Here is a 16,534-nt window from a genome sequence, read left to right on the forward strand (position 1 = left end):
GTATGTGTTTATACATGAAGAAATGTATTTCTAACAAGTAGGCTTCTTTATTTTAAAAATAGTTCTACATGTAGTATTTTATGGTAATTTTCAAGAGTTTACAGTAGTCAAATGTTATCCAGAATAAGAGAAATTTCTAAGAAAAAACTTGAAATGGGTCTTACTATAATAATTATCTGGTTGTCCCTAATAAGCAGCAATTTATAAAACAGAAAACTTTATTGTAAGGAGGCATACTTTTAATCAGTATTATTTTCATTCTTTGAGAGTCTTAGAATGTTTACCTTTTGCCTATGCTCTGAATTTTTCTGGGGAATTATACAACTGTTAAAAAGGAAACAATATGATTCCTGTGAAGGTTTTTTGGGGTGGGCAGGTAGGTACAGAAGCCAAAATGCTGGGGTTTAAAAAAATGTAGATTAAAGCTTTATAATGGCCATTTTATTAGAAATTGTTGAGCCTTTATCAACATAATAGGAAAACTCACTACCATACCCCAAGAAAAACTCTTTGCCCTAATCAAACAAATCTAATTGTCATTACACCCCATATAAGGTTTTGCAACTCCTGAAACCATTTCTACTACAAGGAACATTTTCTCTAACTCTTGTTCTCTTTTCTTTATTATCAAAAGTCTGTTAACGTGAAACTCTTATTAATAACTCTTATTAACTTCATCTAACTTGATTTAGGAATAATCTTCTACTCATTTTGAACTCCTACTTTACTTAACTTCATTCAAAATCATAAAATTACAGAAGTCAGAACATACTTCAGAGATTATCCAATTTAACTCCCTTATTGAAAAACAAGAAAATTCAGGCCAAAATTAAGAAATGTGCTCAAGGTCCTAAAACCTGTTCAAGATGAAAGAGCTGGGGCTAGTACAAAGTCATCCATGGGGTTAATTTTTCATTTTCATTTATCACTGAGAAAGACTAACAATTCTAAAGCCAACCAAAGTTTATTTAATTTTTTAAAAAGTAAATCGTGACACTCTTCACAAAGTATAAAAATTTCACTTCATTAAAATTTACTTCATTAAAATGACCAACAGTCATTCCACATTCAAAGTAAATGTAGTGAGCACCCACAGCTGTGCCAGGCCCTTTAAAAACAAAAGGCAAAACAATATATGAGAACTAAATACTTATGATAAGATCCTAATATTTCAGCACACTGTACTCCAATGGGCTCTTCTACTTAATAAAAATATACCCCAGTTTGATACTCTTCCTCTATTCTGGTTGCTTTCTTTTACCATTTCCTACTTCAGCTTCTAAATAATTCATATCTTATACTTAGGAGATGTTATCTTGAGGAACTGGCGATAGTACAACACAACTTCAAAAATACACACTTTCTACCTGAACTACAAAATGTTTCCAACATAGGTTCTTTTCATGAAATGCCATATTCAATTTATGCTTGAACACTGCAGTCATATTATCCTAGATCCCCTTTAACTCAAAATATCACTTTGTATCACAGGGTTCTAAAATAGCCAGGACCTTTCTCCTAATAGGTCAAATCCTCTCAATACGTACTTTGTAGATTGTGATTTGAAGATAAGAACAATTTTTCTCAAATAACCTGCACTAACAGTTATATAATTAACATAATTATTTTACACTTGGGGAGCTAAGGTGAAGAGATACTTAAGGTCTCATACAAGTGACTCTAATACATCTGCTCTAATTCTCAATTTAACAGTCCAGACATAAGATTATGCCTCATTAGAAAGTTATGAAACAGAAGATATCCTTTTCCAATTTGCCTCCAAGTTTCAAATAAAATACACTACATGTGGATATCAAAACTTCAAAAATTCATTTTATCACCGGTTAAAATTTGGTGTTTAGGACTTTTCTAAACCATGTTGATCTTTCTGTAGTTGTCTGAGATAAAGAGTCACAAGTAGAGACTTTGAAGATGTAACATTTTTCAAAAAGGATCTGAGAAAATAGAATCGTAAAACTAGCCTGCATTCGTGTGGTCATTATTCTTGTAGCACGCTATTCCATTATGAATATTTAGTTATGTCAGAGATTCATCAACACTCTTTTGCTCCCTACATATTTACAGCAATGGTCTCTCAAGGAGGCAATGACTTTGCAGTGCTATACGGATCTAATAAAATGTGTGAATCGTTTTATTCTGCAGCGCTCAATTCTACAATTCTGAAAAGTCTTTTTGAGATATGTTTCTCCGTATGTTTCTGGCCTTGTCCATGTCATTCTTTGAATTGACTGTCTTCGGTGAACTAAAGCATGCACTTAGTTTCACCAAATAATACACATAAAATTATGATTTTTTTTCCTCAGCTTGTGAATAACATTGAGATGTAGCCCTTGTTAGGTCAATCTTGAAATGAAGACTCAATGTTTTCCTCTGAGGATCAGAAAAATAATTCAAAAGAAATACTGAGCTCTATCAGTTAAGCTCTCTTAATAGTCTCAGTGGTGTTTAGACTCAAATCTCTACAAATTTTAAGATAAAAATACACTACATGTGGATTTCAGAACTTCAAGTTACAGACAGAAGCTCTTATTACAGCAGCCAAAATATAATCTGAATGCTAATTTTGATTTCTTTGCACTACCCAAAATCAAATAACTTTTGTTGGGCAACTGCAGACACTCGGCTGAGTCAATGAACATATTTAAGACAGCTGCTTCTTGTTTGTGAACCCAAAACTATTTTCACTGAAGGAAGCACAGGTTGTACAATAAAAAAAAGAAAAAAAAAAATCAGAGTCCTCCAAAAAATTTTTTTTAAATGCTCAACAGAAAGGATCCATTTAACATGTTTAAGGATGAAACAGCAATCTGATCTACGTAAATCTCAGAACACAACTAACAGATATTCCTTAACTAGCCATATTTTTTAAAAAATTGTTTTTAGGAAAAAGCGACAAATTATAAAAAGCTAACATCAATTAAAAACAAACACCAGCATTCCAGAATGTCTTGTGCAGGGAGTGCCGAGGTAGAGATGTCGTTGGTGTTGGTAGTGGGCAATTAATTGGGTGTCAGTACCTACTTCTTCAAACATCTATAAAATAATTATTATTCATTAAAGTGATCCTCTCATTAAAAAATAAGCTTCCCTCTACTATTTCTTAATCCAGTCAAGTGTATTAAACATTTTTATATTTGTAATACAAATATGAAACTAAAAAGTTTTCTAGCTTTCAATGAATAAAGTAAACTAAACTCTTCTTTCCTAAACATTCCTGTTTATTCCATAATTTTTATTCTTTTTAAAATTTTTATTTTATTTTTTAATTGACATATAACAGCTATACATATTTATGGTGTTGATATTTCAATACATATGATGTATAGTAATCAGATCAGGGTAATTATTACATATCCATTGTCCTAAACATTCATCACTTCTCCCTGCTGGGAACACTCAATATCTTCCTTCTAGCTATTTGAAACTATATATTATTATTAACTACAGTCATTCTACAGCAGTATAACACTAGAATTTATTCCTGCTATTTAGCTATCATTTTATATCCTTTAACAAATCTCATTTTTATTCTTGAAAATTAAGACATCAGTTTCATTTCTTAATATACTAAAATTACTATTTGGTAGAAAATGTATTCTCTTACTGTATGTTTTAAGTTGATATATTAATAAAATGTATTAGTGATCTATTTTGTTAACTGACATTTTCTCTCAATTTAAAGTGCATTTCCTCAAATGCTGTGAATAAGAAATAGTTAAATCTAATTAGCTAAGTCTAATATATAACATCTGATGAAAGAATATATATAAAAATATGTATGAATATAACCCTAATTTGGATCCATTTCATAATTCCTAATAGAGTAATATTATCGAAATAAGAACTAAAAAGTTTATCTGTTTTCCATTTCCATGCTCATGAGTCAGAGCAGGGGTGTTAAAAGGCTTGGCGACTTGGCAGTCAGACCTGGCTATGAATTTTGATCACTAACCTAAGGACCTCTGTTCATTGATCTGTAAAAGTAGACTAGGGCCTACTTCACAGGATGGTGACAATGGAAACAGTCAATAAATGTGAAAAATCCCTTTTAGAGTACCTCATATATGCTGCCTTGTATACATACTATTATACTATTAAAAATGCATATTTCTTTCCCTCTTCAAACCCTTTGGCACCACTTCAACCCAAGAGATAACTATAGCAGTTTCTAAGTCATAATCTCCATTCAAACTAATCTGTATCAGATTTACTTAGAATCATGCTTTGAGGTTTTCACTCCCTGAAATCAAACCCTTTAGTGGCCCTTTAAGGTCTAGTCCTAGAATTTAATTCCTTAGTTTGGTATTCCGCATCCTTTATGTGCCCCTTCCCACCTCACTCCCCACCCACATATTCAAAACCTGGCCTCAAACTTCCTTTGCCTTTTACTATATCCCAGAAGATGTATTCAAGGCCCAGCTCCCTGCAATGGAGTGCTTTCTTGCCTCTTATCATTTGTCCAGAGATCCCTTATTTAAAACGGCCCTTCTCTCTTCCTCTTGATGCAAGTCAAATATGATCCTAGGCAAAATAACATCTCCTTCCTCTAAATTCTTAATTCTCTACAGCATGAGCCATAAACTGCCTTGTGACACTATTCTATTATTATCTCAAATGATAATTTTAAATCTGTGACTCAGCCTCTTATTGTACCTCTACCTCAGAAATACTCACATCATCATCATCATCATCGCCAGCCTCTTAATTACAGGCAGGGAGTCTTAAAGTTCCCATTGAAGACCACAGATTTAAATCTCTGAAGTTAACATTGTCCACGGTTCATCCTTAACTTTAACCTCTGAATGTGGGAGGGGGATGGGAAAAAGTAGGTGTCTCCCTTATTTGTCTTTGAAGTTGCCACAATAGCATAAATCAAGACAAAAGAGAACACAGTCCCATCATGATTCTGTCAAGCATAGTAAGTACAAAAAATAAGAGCCAGAACCTTTGTGTGAAAACTGTCTTGGAAGCCATTTAAATGCAAATAATTTCAAACAAATCAACAAAAGTCTCCGGCACATTTTTTAAAGAATGAAAGAAAAGGAAACGTACTCAAATCAATCCTTGATTAAGCTCCAATGAGTGCAGAAGAAAGGCTGTCTCCATGAGCTTTAATTTTGAAGAAACAGCTGATTGGATGACTCCATTCAGTGAAAATCAGACCCACTCCTGCCTTGGCACCGAGCTCTATTAGTTCTCTGACTCAGAGTTCCAGAGCACGAACTTTCCTAGGTCCAGAGTGGTTCTCAGCAGATAGCTGGTTACTAAGGGATGAAAACGCAAGCCCCATGTTTACTGGGCAGCTCCAGGCTCACAGAAATAATATTGCCATCAACCTGATTATAACAAACACACATCTATACATGCTGTGTAGGGGTTAAGTAACAGGAAATAACTATAAATGGATGAAAACGGCAGCCAAGAATCCTCTAAGCTCAAAACAGACCTTAACCCAAGGGCAATAATGTCATCATTCAAATGAGACACAGTGCTTGGCTAGCACAGGAAAAAGGAGTAGTGTCCACTGGCTGAGCACAAAAGAAACACATAGATTCTGAGTAAGATTTGCTGGGAGAAAACAGTTTGGCACTTGCATAGAAGAAGAAAACCATATTTAGTAATCTTCAACAACATAATATGTAGGTGAGCTTCCTAGAAGGGTCCCAATTCCTCAAAATAAATATCAGTATTAAGGTGCAGCTGCTCTACTTTCTGTTCCATTGTTTTTACAAAAACAATCAGCGATTTATTTTTCAGATTTAATAAAACCTAGTCAGGCTTTTGGAAATGTAAATTTTTATAGCTAAGATAAATACTAGAAAATATTCAAGAAAACAGATTCATTGCTCACTTCTTTTTCATCAAAATTACAGATCCATTTAAACATTTCAATTTTTAAATTTCAAATACAAACTACAAGACAAAATGAATATTGTTATTCAAGCAAGACCTAAATCTGGATGAAACTATTCAAAACTATTTTAATAAAATACTTTCTAATAATATAGATAAATCTATTTTTAGAATACTTCCTTGAATAATTACATAAACCTCAATGCTGAGTTACTTTTATATTTATTACCAACTTTACTGTATAATAGATAAGAGTAAAAAATATGCAGTTCAAAATTTATTCTTAATTTAGCATTTATAAAACCTTTTCCAAATTAAGCCCATCCAATACAGAATCTATCATAAATGCATTTCCTAGCATCCTCAGAAAGAAAATTTTATATCACATATTTATATATTTATAAATTTTTCTACTGTACTTAACGACGGTCCAACTTATTTTATTAATAATATAGTTTATTTTTAATATTTGTTGCAACTTAAATCATTAGAGAATATGCGGCTTTCAGAAGACAAGACATTAAATTAAAATAAGAATACTAAATGAGTGTTGTAGGTTTTATGAAGCACTTTCGAGCCTGTCTAAATTAATAAAATACTAAGTGAATTAATACTACAAAAGAAACTTTTATCACTGATAATTTAAAATATTAATGTGAATACTTAACAGGGCAAGACTTTTACATTAATCAAAGACACATTATAATAACAGTTAGAATGAACATTCTCCTATCAGTAAAGTTTTCATGTCAGGTAATTTCTCCTATTTTTTCCCTGATAAGCATAAAAGAATGTTTCTCTCCTTGAATTCCTGAGGAACAAAAAGTAATCTGTTCTTCTTGAGATAGGGTGGTATTAACTGCTTCTCTGAACAGAACATTTGGCATAATACCTTTCCTTAAGAGTTCTGTCAAGTAAACAGTTCGTTAGGAGGGGTGAATTCTCACAGATAGTCTGGCTTCTTGTGCCTCATGGCTGTATAGCCCAGTGAATCTTGGGTGTTTTATGTGTATGGAGGCTGGGGGTAGGAGGTTAACAGCTAGGCTTTCAATAATAAATAATTTAATATTTTAGGCTGGATGTGGTGGCTCGCCCCTGTAATCCCAGCACTTTGGGAGGCCGAGGCGGGTGGATCATGAGGTCAAGAGATTGAGACCATCCTGGCCAACGTGGTGAAACCCCGTCTCTACTGAAAATACAAAAATCAGCTGGGCGTGGTGGCACACACCTGTAGTCCCAGCTACTCGGGAGGCTGAGGCAGGAGAATTGCTTGAATCCGGGAGGCAGAGGTTGCAGTGAGCCGAGATCGTGCCACTGCACTCCAGTCTGCCAACAGAGCGAGACTCCGTCTCAAAAAAAAGAATAAATAATTTGACATATTAAAAACTCACAATTTTTAAGCTTCCAAATTTGATTTAGAATTCAGTTAGTGTTATTAAAAATAAATCCTTCACTAAACAAGTTTCCCCCCTTTTCCTTGTTTTTTAGTTGTAAAATTTTTCTCCTGCCTTCTCATTTTATGCCAAAAGTTGCAAGACTTAAATGGAATGTTCACAAACCAGATCTATTAACATCATGAGGAGCGTAATGTGTCCACCAGCTAAGCACAATGGAAATGTACACATTCTGTATCGCTGAATAAAGGTCAGGAAGAGTCTATACCTGACCTTGGTTAAAGACCAAATACATAGCTCTCTGTCCAGGACCCTCAGGAGTGATTGGTTACAGTCTACAGAGAATTAAAAGGAAGTTGGTTCCCCTTCCCATTGTAGCCTGATCTCTGGCATCTTTTGCCTTTGGAGCAGAGTTCAAAAGTACTCACAAGATGAATCCAGGACCAGCAACACATTTAGGAAATATTAGTCACGTGAGAATCTGGAGTCAAATAACTTCTTGAAAGTGGTTTAGCGATTCCCTGCAATAGTAATGGAAAGACTACATGAAGGTACCAAGTAAAGAAGTCAGGCTGTCACTCACCATTCACCTGGAGTTGAGGTGTCCCAAGCAGAGGAACCACAACAGAAAGGAAGAAACAACTTGCCTTCAGCACCAGATACAGACAGACTCAATGACTTCAAGGAAAAGCCCAACAGAAAGAATCAATACTGATTCAAAGATGGTAACTAGAGTGTGAGAAAAGACATGGGGTTATGCTGCATAGCAAATAACAAAGGTAAGGACAAGTTGCCCTGGGCATGGCTGTTGGGTTGAGGGAAGAGAAGAAGGAGCAAGAAGGCAGAACTCAAGCATTAGCATAGAACAATGCCTGGGTTGCCTGATAAATGAAATCGGGAAGCCAAAGGCATTTTTTATACTAGAACAAATCAACCCTAAAGAACAAAGAGAGGAAGAGAAGTTCAATGTATGCCCCTACTTGCTGGGTTATGTGAGAAAATCACTGGCAGGTTGCTGTGACACAGTTATGGGCCTAAAGCTCAGTAAGGTAGATAGATTCAGACCCTGGTAGTGGTGCCCAAACAGTGACAAAGCGTTTTTCATTTCAATTAGAAGATAGAATACAAAATTGTGGTGTCAAAAGGAATCTTACAGATTACTGGTCTACCACTCTAATTTTTCAAAAAAAGTAGAGTAAAGCTCAAGAAGAAATGACTGGCTGTGGTTTAATAAAGCTACTTACTAGCAAAACTATTTATAGTATTCATGATTTTGGCCTAGTGCTTTTAGGGAAATTATTGTAGCTCAGCAGGGGAAAGGTATTTCAGTGCTGACTACATTTACATCTTTCCTTTCTACATTCAATAAATAGCCACTGAATAAGTACCAGGAAATAGGACAGATCCTGGTATATTTCCTGGGAAACTGCAGAAGATACGTGCAGTAGTGGCAGCAAGCTTGACAAAAGGCAAAATATTGAGATTAGTCAACTAAAATTATAAAACACGAAGTACCCATTACGAGATTAGGAGGAACTTTTGATATTAAAATTGGAACAGTGTGTACAAATACCAGATACCAAAAGAATCATTGGCTAACAAAAACAAAAGAGGGTGAAGGACAGAAAAGGGGACCTGAGTCATTTACTCAAGCTTTTGGAACTTTTGCAATACAGAACAAAACATGGGTTGATCAAAGCGCTGCAGCTTGCAAATAGTCCTCTGTGGGTCGCTCTTTCTCTATCTCAACAAGAATTAGGGGGAAAAGAAAAGAAATGTACATTTTTTGCAAAAACTGTGTTTCTTAGAAGTCAGAAACAGCTGATAGTTTTCATTTATTGCAAGAGAACATTTATTCTTATGATAAGGTTTTCTGGAGGCAAAACATTTAGTGAGCACACATATCCAGCTATTTCAGGATGTCTAGATTTAAATGAGTTTGAGAAAAGGTATGAGTGACAATTGGGAAACAGAAAAATAAAAGCAGCTTCCACAAAGAGTAAAACTAACTTTTAAAAAATGAGGGTCATCAGGGTTTTTGTTAAGATGATGTTTACAGGCAAACTAAAAATTCTTTTCCATTTTTAAACTTCTGCTCGGATATAGTCATATTCATGCAAAGTATCATTTCTAAAGATATGGTGAATATATTAAACAAAAATCTAGTAATTTTGAAGAACTACAGGAGCCAGAGAGAGAGAATACTTACATTCTGTTAGTGGGAGTATAAAATGTGACAAGTTCTATGGAAATCCACGTGGCATTATCTTGTGGAATTTCAGGTTGGGCATATCCTATCACCTAACAATTCAACTCCTGAACATATATCCTGAAGAAATAATATGTACATAAAGAGGGCATATACAGGACTCAAGAACTTTTCCTCTGCTGCTTTATTTCCAATGACAAAAAGAAAAGAAAAAGAAAGAGGCCGGGCGCAGTGGCTCACGCCTGTAATCCCAGCATTTTGGGAGGCTGAGGCGGGTGGATCACAAGGTCGGGAGATCGAGACCATCCTGGCTAACACGGTGAAACCCCGTCTCTACTAAAAATATAAAAAATTAGCCGGGCATGGTGGCGGGCGCTGTAGTCCCAGCTACTTGGGAGACTGAGGCAGGAGGATGGCGTGAACCCGGGAGGCAGAGCTTGCAGTGAGCCGAGATGGCACCATTGCACTCCAGCCTGGGCGAGAGCGCGAGACTCCATCTCAAAAAAAAAAAGAAAAAGAAAGAAAGAAAAACAGCTTAAATAGCCATTAAAACAAAGTAAATAAACTGTGGTATTTTCATACAATAAAAGATTATACATATATGACAATAAATGAATTACAAAGACAAGCAGGAATGAGTCACAAATACGATGTTGAGCAGGAAAAATACATTGCAGAAGAAAACATGTAGTATGTATTATTTATATAAAATTTAAAAACAGGCAAAATTTAATGTAGGGGGTACATAAGTATGAGAAAAATGACCAAGAAAAACACAGAAGTAATAAACTCAACATTAAGGATTGTGGTGAGGGGGTAAAGAGAGGCAATGGAATCTGGGTGGGGCACACTGTGGGCTACAAAGAAACTGGTAATGTTCTATTCTCAAACTAGTGGTAGGTTCTCAATTATTCGTGTTAATGTTATTCTTTGTACCATATCTACACAGTATAAATATTTTTGAGTAGGGTAGCAAAAAAATTCTCATAGTTTAGATTCATCCTGATTCTAAAGATATGACTGCAGAATTATAAACACAGATATTGGTAGAGAAGGTAGCATAATAGGGTGCTGACTATAGCCACAAACTTATTTCTCAAGTTAATAAAATTTTTTGTTTAAAGGCACATATTCAGCTTGCAGACCATAGGGACATACAGAGAGTCTAATTCACCATTTCTAATATCTAATTCAGTATTGTGACATTATACCTGTTATCACTGTGAAACCCGGTTTTCTAATATGTTTTATTAGCAGAAGGTAAAAAGGGTCATTAATATCCATGCACAATAAATATTCTTGTATCTATAGCATTTTCTGTATATACAAACATTCTTGTACGTATAGCATTCTTACTTTTAAAAAGCTCTCATAAATAACATATTTATTTAACAAACTATTTTAAAGGTATTTTTAAGTATCCGCAAGTAGCAAGTACCTAGCATGTACTCAGGACTCTTTGAGGTAAATATTTCCGGCGTTAGTTTACACATGTGGAAATTGAGATTCAGCATTGTGAAGTAGATTGCCCAACGTTTAAAAGCTATCATAGTTGGGATTCAAACCACATCCAACTATGTTATCCAAATGTGAAAAGCATGCATCTACTAGCTAGGACTGTCTAAAAATACAACAGCAAAAATAAATTTCTAATGCAAAAAAAAAAAACCCAGACTTGTTATATTTCAGCTTACTATTTCAGTTTATGTTATTTAGAATGCATCCCTGAATCATGTTCTAATGGTCTGTATCAATTTTATGTCATAGTACTTCTTTATTACTTCATATAATCACAATTTACACTTAAACCCTATAAATTCTAAAACTGGCAGCGGATACCAATTATGTTTATGGAAAGTCTCAACTTGGCTGTACTTCTTTTCATAACTGGAATTTCTCTAAGACTGGAAGTAAAGTTAGCTGTTGGGATTCTGAAACTTAGCAGTTTCATTTCATTACCCCCCACCGTCAGGGATTCATTCACAGGGAAGCAAAAAGGCTTGCCAAGCCCCACAGAAATTACTCACTTCCACTCTCTCTTTCCTCATCTCTCTTCCAAATGTACTTCAAAACCTAATTTTAAACTCATGCAGGAAATCTGATTAATACCACTTGGCTTTCTCTACTCCATTAACCTTAGGCCCCATCAGCACACATGAAACACAATTCGTTTATATGATTATCTGTCAGCTTTTTAATTTGTCATTGTTTTTTTCATTTGCATGTTTGTCTAGCCTGCAAGAACCACTGACAAGAGTTTACAAATTTATTTCTTCTGTCTTGTGTCCTAACAAATTCTTCTTCCCCAAAAGGACCACCAACTATGCTGCGTGAACAGTAGTCACTTAACAAATGCTGAATGACTTACTACAGTGGAACAATTCGCCTCTGGTATTTCTCAATATCCCAGTGAATCCTCCACATCTATAACATGCTGGAGATGATACCAGGTACTGCTAGAGGCTTGGGGTCTTCCTGAGGGTGCCTGGGACAAGAAAAACACAGAGAGAGACCAGAGACAGTCAGGAGAAACACAGAGAGAGGAAACATGGAAATAAACAGAGGACAGAAATAAAGAGTTGAGAGGAGCAAAAGAGTCAGAAGTCAACGGAGAGATTAAGCAGCCAGAGAAATCACAGACAGGGAGGAAGTTGGCAATCTGAATTTGGGTTTTGGTTTTGAAACCACATTTTTGGTTCTATTTACTCATGTAATAGGTGCCCTCATGTTACTAAATCTGTGATGCAGTCAACCATTTTGAAGTTATTGCCATGGTTTTTCTGAGCTTGTAACTTTACCTATTAAAATTCATCTTCACAGGGTTTCATCTTTGGAGATACATCTACACACACAATCCTCCAAACAACCCAGCTGTAAATAAGGAAGTATTTTTCCCAGTTTAGAAAATGAAGGTCAGAGAGGTAATGTGACTTGCCCAAGACACAAGCAAATAAATGATATTCGAGGCCCCCAAATTTTCTGATTCCAAAATCCACTGCTTTTTCTGGTATCCTATGTTGTCCCCAGTAGAATATTATAGAAATCCAAACTGGTTTTGTAAAATAAAATTCAAATAAACATAATTAAGGATAAAATTTTTCTATCTTATGGGATACTGAATTACTCAGGCTACTCACTAGGATATTTTTAAGATATACCATAAAAAAAATCTACATAAAAATATCAGAATGATAAAAAATTGAGAACAGAAATGAAATTAAGTGAACAGTCACTTGACAAAAATTTTTAAAAAGGGCTAGAATTAGTTTATTTGCTTCTACAACTTTGTAATTTCAGTCTTAATGATTCAACACATTTCAGCTGATGGAAAGATAAACCGATGTTCTGCATTTCAATGAATTCTTAGAGCTAAGTACTAGTAAAGAACCGGTGCTCAAAACTACTTGTTCTCTCTTATAATGTCTCACCTAAAGTCTACACTGCAATCCAATTTCAGGGTACCTCACAGGGTAGAAATTATAAAATGTATTGCTCTTTGTATGCACGAGTATTCTCTTTTGAGGGGCACTTATACTCTTCTAAATAATCATGCCCTTTTAGTAACATTCAATGGAATTGCCAGAAAAGCTCCTTTGATAAAAGTATAAGCATGTTATTGTATTTTACAGCAAAATAAGACAACAAGAACACAAAGAAATTTCTATTCAACTGTGTATCAATATATTTTCCATCATGTTCAGCAATTTTTAAACCAGAAATTTTCAAATAAGGCCTAAAGTACAGTACTGCTCTGCCCTCTAGTGACTGGCTAGGTTTTGTGAGCTACATGTTTTTTTTTTTTTTTTTTTTTTTTTTAATGCTTTTTGCACAATACTTATGATTTAAAAAAATTACATGATGGCTTCTTTTTCATCATTTAAGAAGTGAACAAAAAGTACTGCTCATCTTTTAAAATATGAGCGGTATGAACACAATGCAGGAAAGAGACTTAAGTTGAAGAATTTCTTTTCATCAGGCCACCCAAGTATTGCAAACCAGAAAAAAATTTTAATATAAACTGTTCCAATCCTTACATCTTTATGCAATTTATTTGGAAAAGTCAAATAATTCCATTACAAATTTCTTTGTTAAAAACCTTATAAATTTAACTTATAAATTCCAAATTAGTCAATTATATTATTTCAGAGTCTGAGATATCAAGATGAGTGATACTATATATATTGCACACAGATGAACAATTTTCTACTAATTATAACAGAGCAAAAATGCTTAATACAAAGCTATACTGAACATAATTTACCATTAATTGCTCAAGTGGTACTTGAGGATTTTCCTGAACCTCAGCGTCGTCATTAGAAAACTCACTATCTCTTCACTGATATGTGTGGAAACATTAATCAAGGATGCCAGTTAAGACAGAGCTATTACATAGAGATTCACCCTACTACTTCAACGAAGGGAATCTGTCATATTATATGTCCCTCTTAATTTCTCCTGCCATAAACCTCTTGCTAGGAACTGATGCATTTCTAGAACAGCATTTCTACTCTCACTAAACCCAGGGTACCACTTCTGTATCTACACACTTATGTTAAAAATAAACAGTGCATTCATGCACATGAAGGTAAAAGGATACCCAAACATGTGAGGATAATCTACAGGCAGTGTGGTGGTGTGTTTAGGAGCACAAACCCTGCAGCCAGACAGCCTGAGTTTGAATTCCAGCTTTGCCACTTATTAGCAGCGTAACCTTGGGCAGATAATTTCACCTCTCTGTTCTTCAGTTTCCCCATCTAAAAAATGAGAAGAAAAAGAGGCACCTACCAGTAGTAAGTAATGGGTTATATCTTCACAGGTATTTGGGTTACACAGGTGTATGCATTTACGAAAATTCAGAAAATGTACTTTTAAGATGTGTGCATGCCAATGAATGTAGACTTACATCAAAAAATTATACATAAATATTGAACTCTAGTTAATATAGACAAATAATATAAATGCTGAAACATTTAGGGAGCTGTAGTGATATCTATATGTTCAGATGTATCAAAAATTAAGCTGAATTGATGAGGGATAGAGAGATGGAAAGATGACAGATATGTAATAAAATAAATATAATAAAATGTTAATGGCCAAATCTAGGTGGTGAGTATGTGAGTTTCATAATAAAATGTTGGGGGGAAATATGCCTACCTCTCATCAGACTGATGTGAAGATTAAATATATATAATACTATTAAATATAAAGAAGAATGCCTGACTTAATAATGGCATCTGACAATATGTTTATTTAAACAAATGAAAAGTAGTGATCTATTCTTTCCAAGTTGGTAGAAAAGGGGAGGAAAGTAATAAGGCACTGAGTTCCCAAACTGGGGTCAGTAGTTGCCATCAAAGGTGTTACAGGTCAAATTTCAGATAAATCATAAAACTGCACAGACTATGCAAAGAATATAGTCTTTGAAAGCAAGAATGAGTGGATTTGAATCTCAGGTCTGTTTTTAACAAGTCAAGAAGCTCAGACAAGCTATTTAAATGTTCTGAGACTCAGTTCTCTCGTATAAGATGGGAATAATGACACCTACATTTAAGGCTCACTGTGAAGACAAGAAAAATACACACACACACACACACACAAACACAGAAATTAGCACACAAAAGACAAATAACAGCTGTAGTTTTTAACCATTATAATCATCATTACTACCTAGGGCAAGTCTTGTTTATCTTTACCACCATTCTCTGAAGATGAAAACCAAAGTGGCTATGTATCTGTTCCTTAGACTAGAAACTGCATATACAGTTGGCCCAAATACTCTCAAAGGGCTTTCTAAAGGATCTTTATTAAAAGAGTAGGCCTTATTTTAAGTTTCACTAAGTGTGAAAGAAGAGTCGACAATGACAGGAAATTCATTATTCATTCCTCTGTAATGCCAATTATAATAAATATAAGACTTACGAGTAAGGCATTTGAAAGTATGTTTGCTGATGGCATTTTAAAGAAAATAACTTCAGTGCATTTGAGGAAATGATATTAACACCTGGATGAGCTTTGATTTAAAACAGTCTAAGGTAACATATTTAAAGAATATTACAACTACATTTATAGAAGATGAGTTCTATGCTCCGAGGGAAAGGATTTGTAAATCATTATGGATTACTCAATGAAGACAGTGACTCAACACATGGTTTCAGCTAAAAAGAAAATCAAGAACTTGGCACTCAAAGAAGGAATATTGGAAAGATTATACAACATGGCTACTTCTTTGACTGCTCAATAAAACTGCTTTCTCCAAAGGTTATTCACCCTGGGATTACTAACTCAAGGAACTTTTTTCAGGCATTTAGATATCCCTAAATTTTCAATACTGTCAATCTTGAAAGTCTTCCCATCTTGCACAGCACTATTCTGCTTTTCCCACCACAGATCTGATTGGATTTCTTTCCTTTAGACTTCCCTTAACAAAGAATGGGTATTTTCAACAATTCCACTTTAGGCATATTATCTTTCACCAATTTTCAAAGTTTCAGCTCTTACCTCTCTCTTCTATTAAACCTATCTTCAGTCTGAATCTCTACCAAACCTCATCTCAAATTTATAACTACATCCTAAATATAATGCCATGGATATCCTCTGTGTTCAAATCCAATCCATCCCAAACTTCACCTCTCCCTCCCACAAATCAGTAATACTAGTAGCTCCTTACTTCTGATGGCAATATTAGCACTCTTGTGAACATCCACACTTAAATTAAAAACATATCTTTGACTTTCTTTTAAATACCCTCCATTGCCTCCTTCTCTCTCTGTCCCTCTACATCCTCAAAATGAGTTCAGTCTACTGTCAAGTTCTGTAGATTAATAGTTTCTAAATTGGTTCGGGTGACAGATACCTAGAATTCATATTCGAGAAATACAGTGAAAGCTAAATTTACAATAACCAAACACACAAAACAGAGGCTAAATAGTAGTAGGAATCAAGTGTTTTAGAAAATTGTCATTGAAGGAATCCTTAAAACTGAGTATCCATTAACTTTTGCCCTATGAATGGGAAAGACTAGTTCTGTAACTTGGAATACTGCAATTTAAAATATTTC

At 34.6% G+C, this 16,534-nt stretch overlaps 1 protein-coding gene across 31 annotated transcripts in view; it reads right to left on the reverse strand.

Annotated features, from left to right (window-relative positions):
• Positions 1 to 16,534, reverse strand: part of BBX (BBX high mobility group box domain containing) — a 280,471-nt gene that overhangs the window by 131,512 nt on the left and 132,425 nt on the right. For 4 of the 31 annotated variants that reach the window (XM_063721811.1, XM_054551566.2, XM_054551567.2 and 1 more), the window contains exon 4: positions 11,846 to 11,962. The exons of the other annotated variants lie outside the window; for them this stretch is intronic. The gene's annotated coding sequence lies outside the window, so the exon portion shown is untranslated. The remainder of the gene's footprint in view (positions 1 to 11,845; positions 11,963 to 16,534) is intronic. 31 annotated transcript variants of the gene reach the window in all.

Source organism: Pongo abelii, chromosome 2 (assembly GCF_028885655.2).
Source record: "Pongo abelii isolate AG06213 chromosome 2, NHGRI_mPonAbe1-v2.0_pri, whole genome shotgun sequence".
NCBI lineage: Eukaryota > Metazoa > Chordata > Mammalia > Primates > Hominidae > Pongo > Pongo abelii.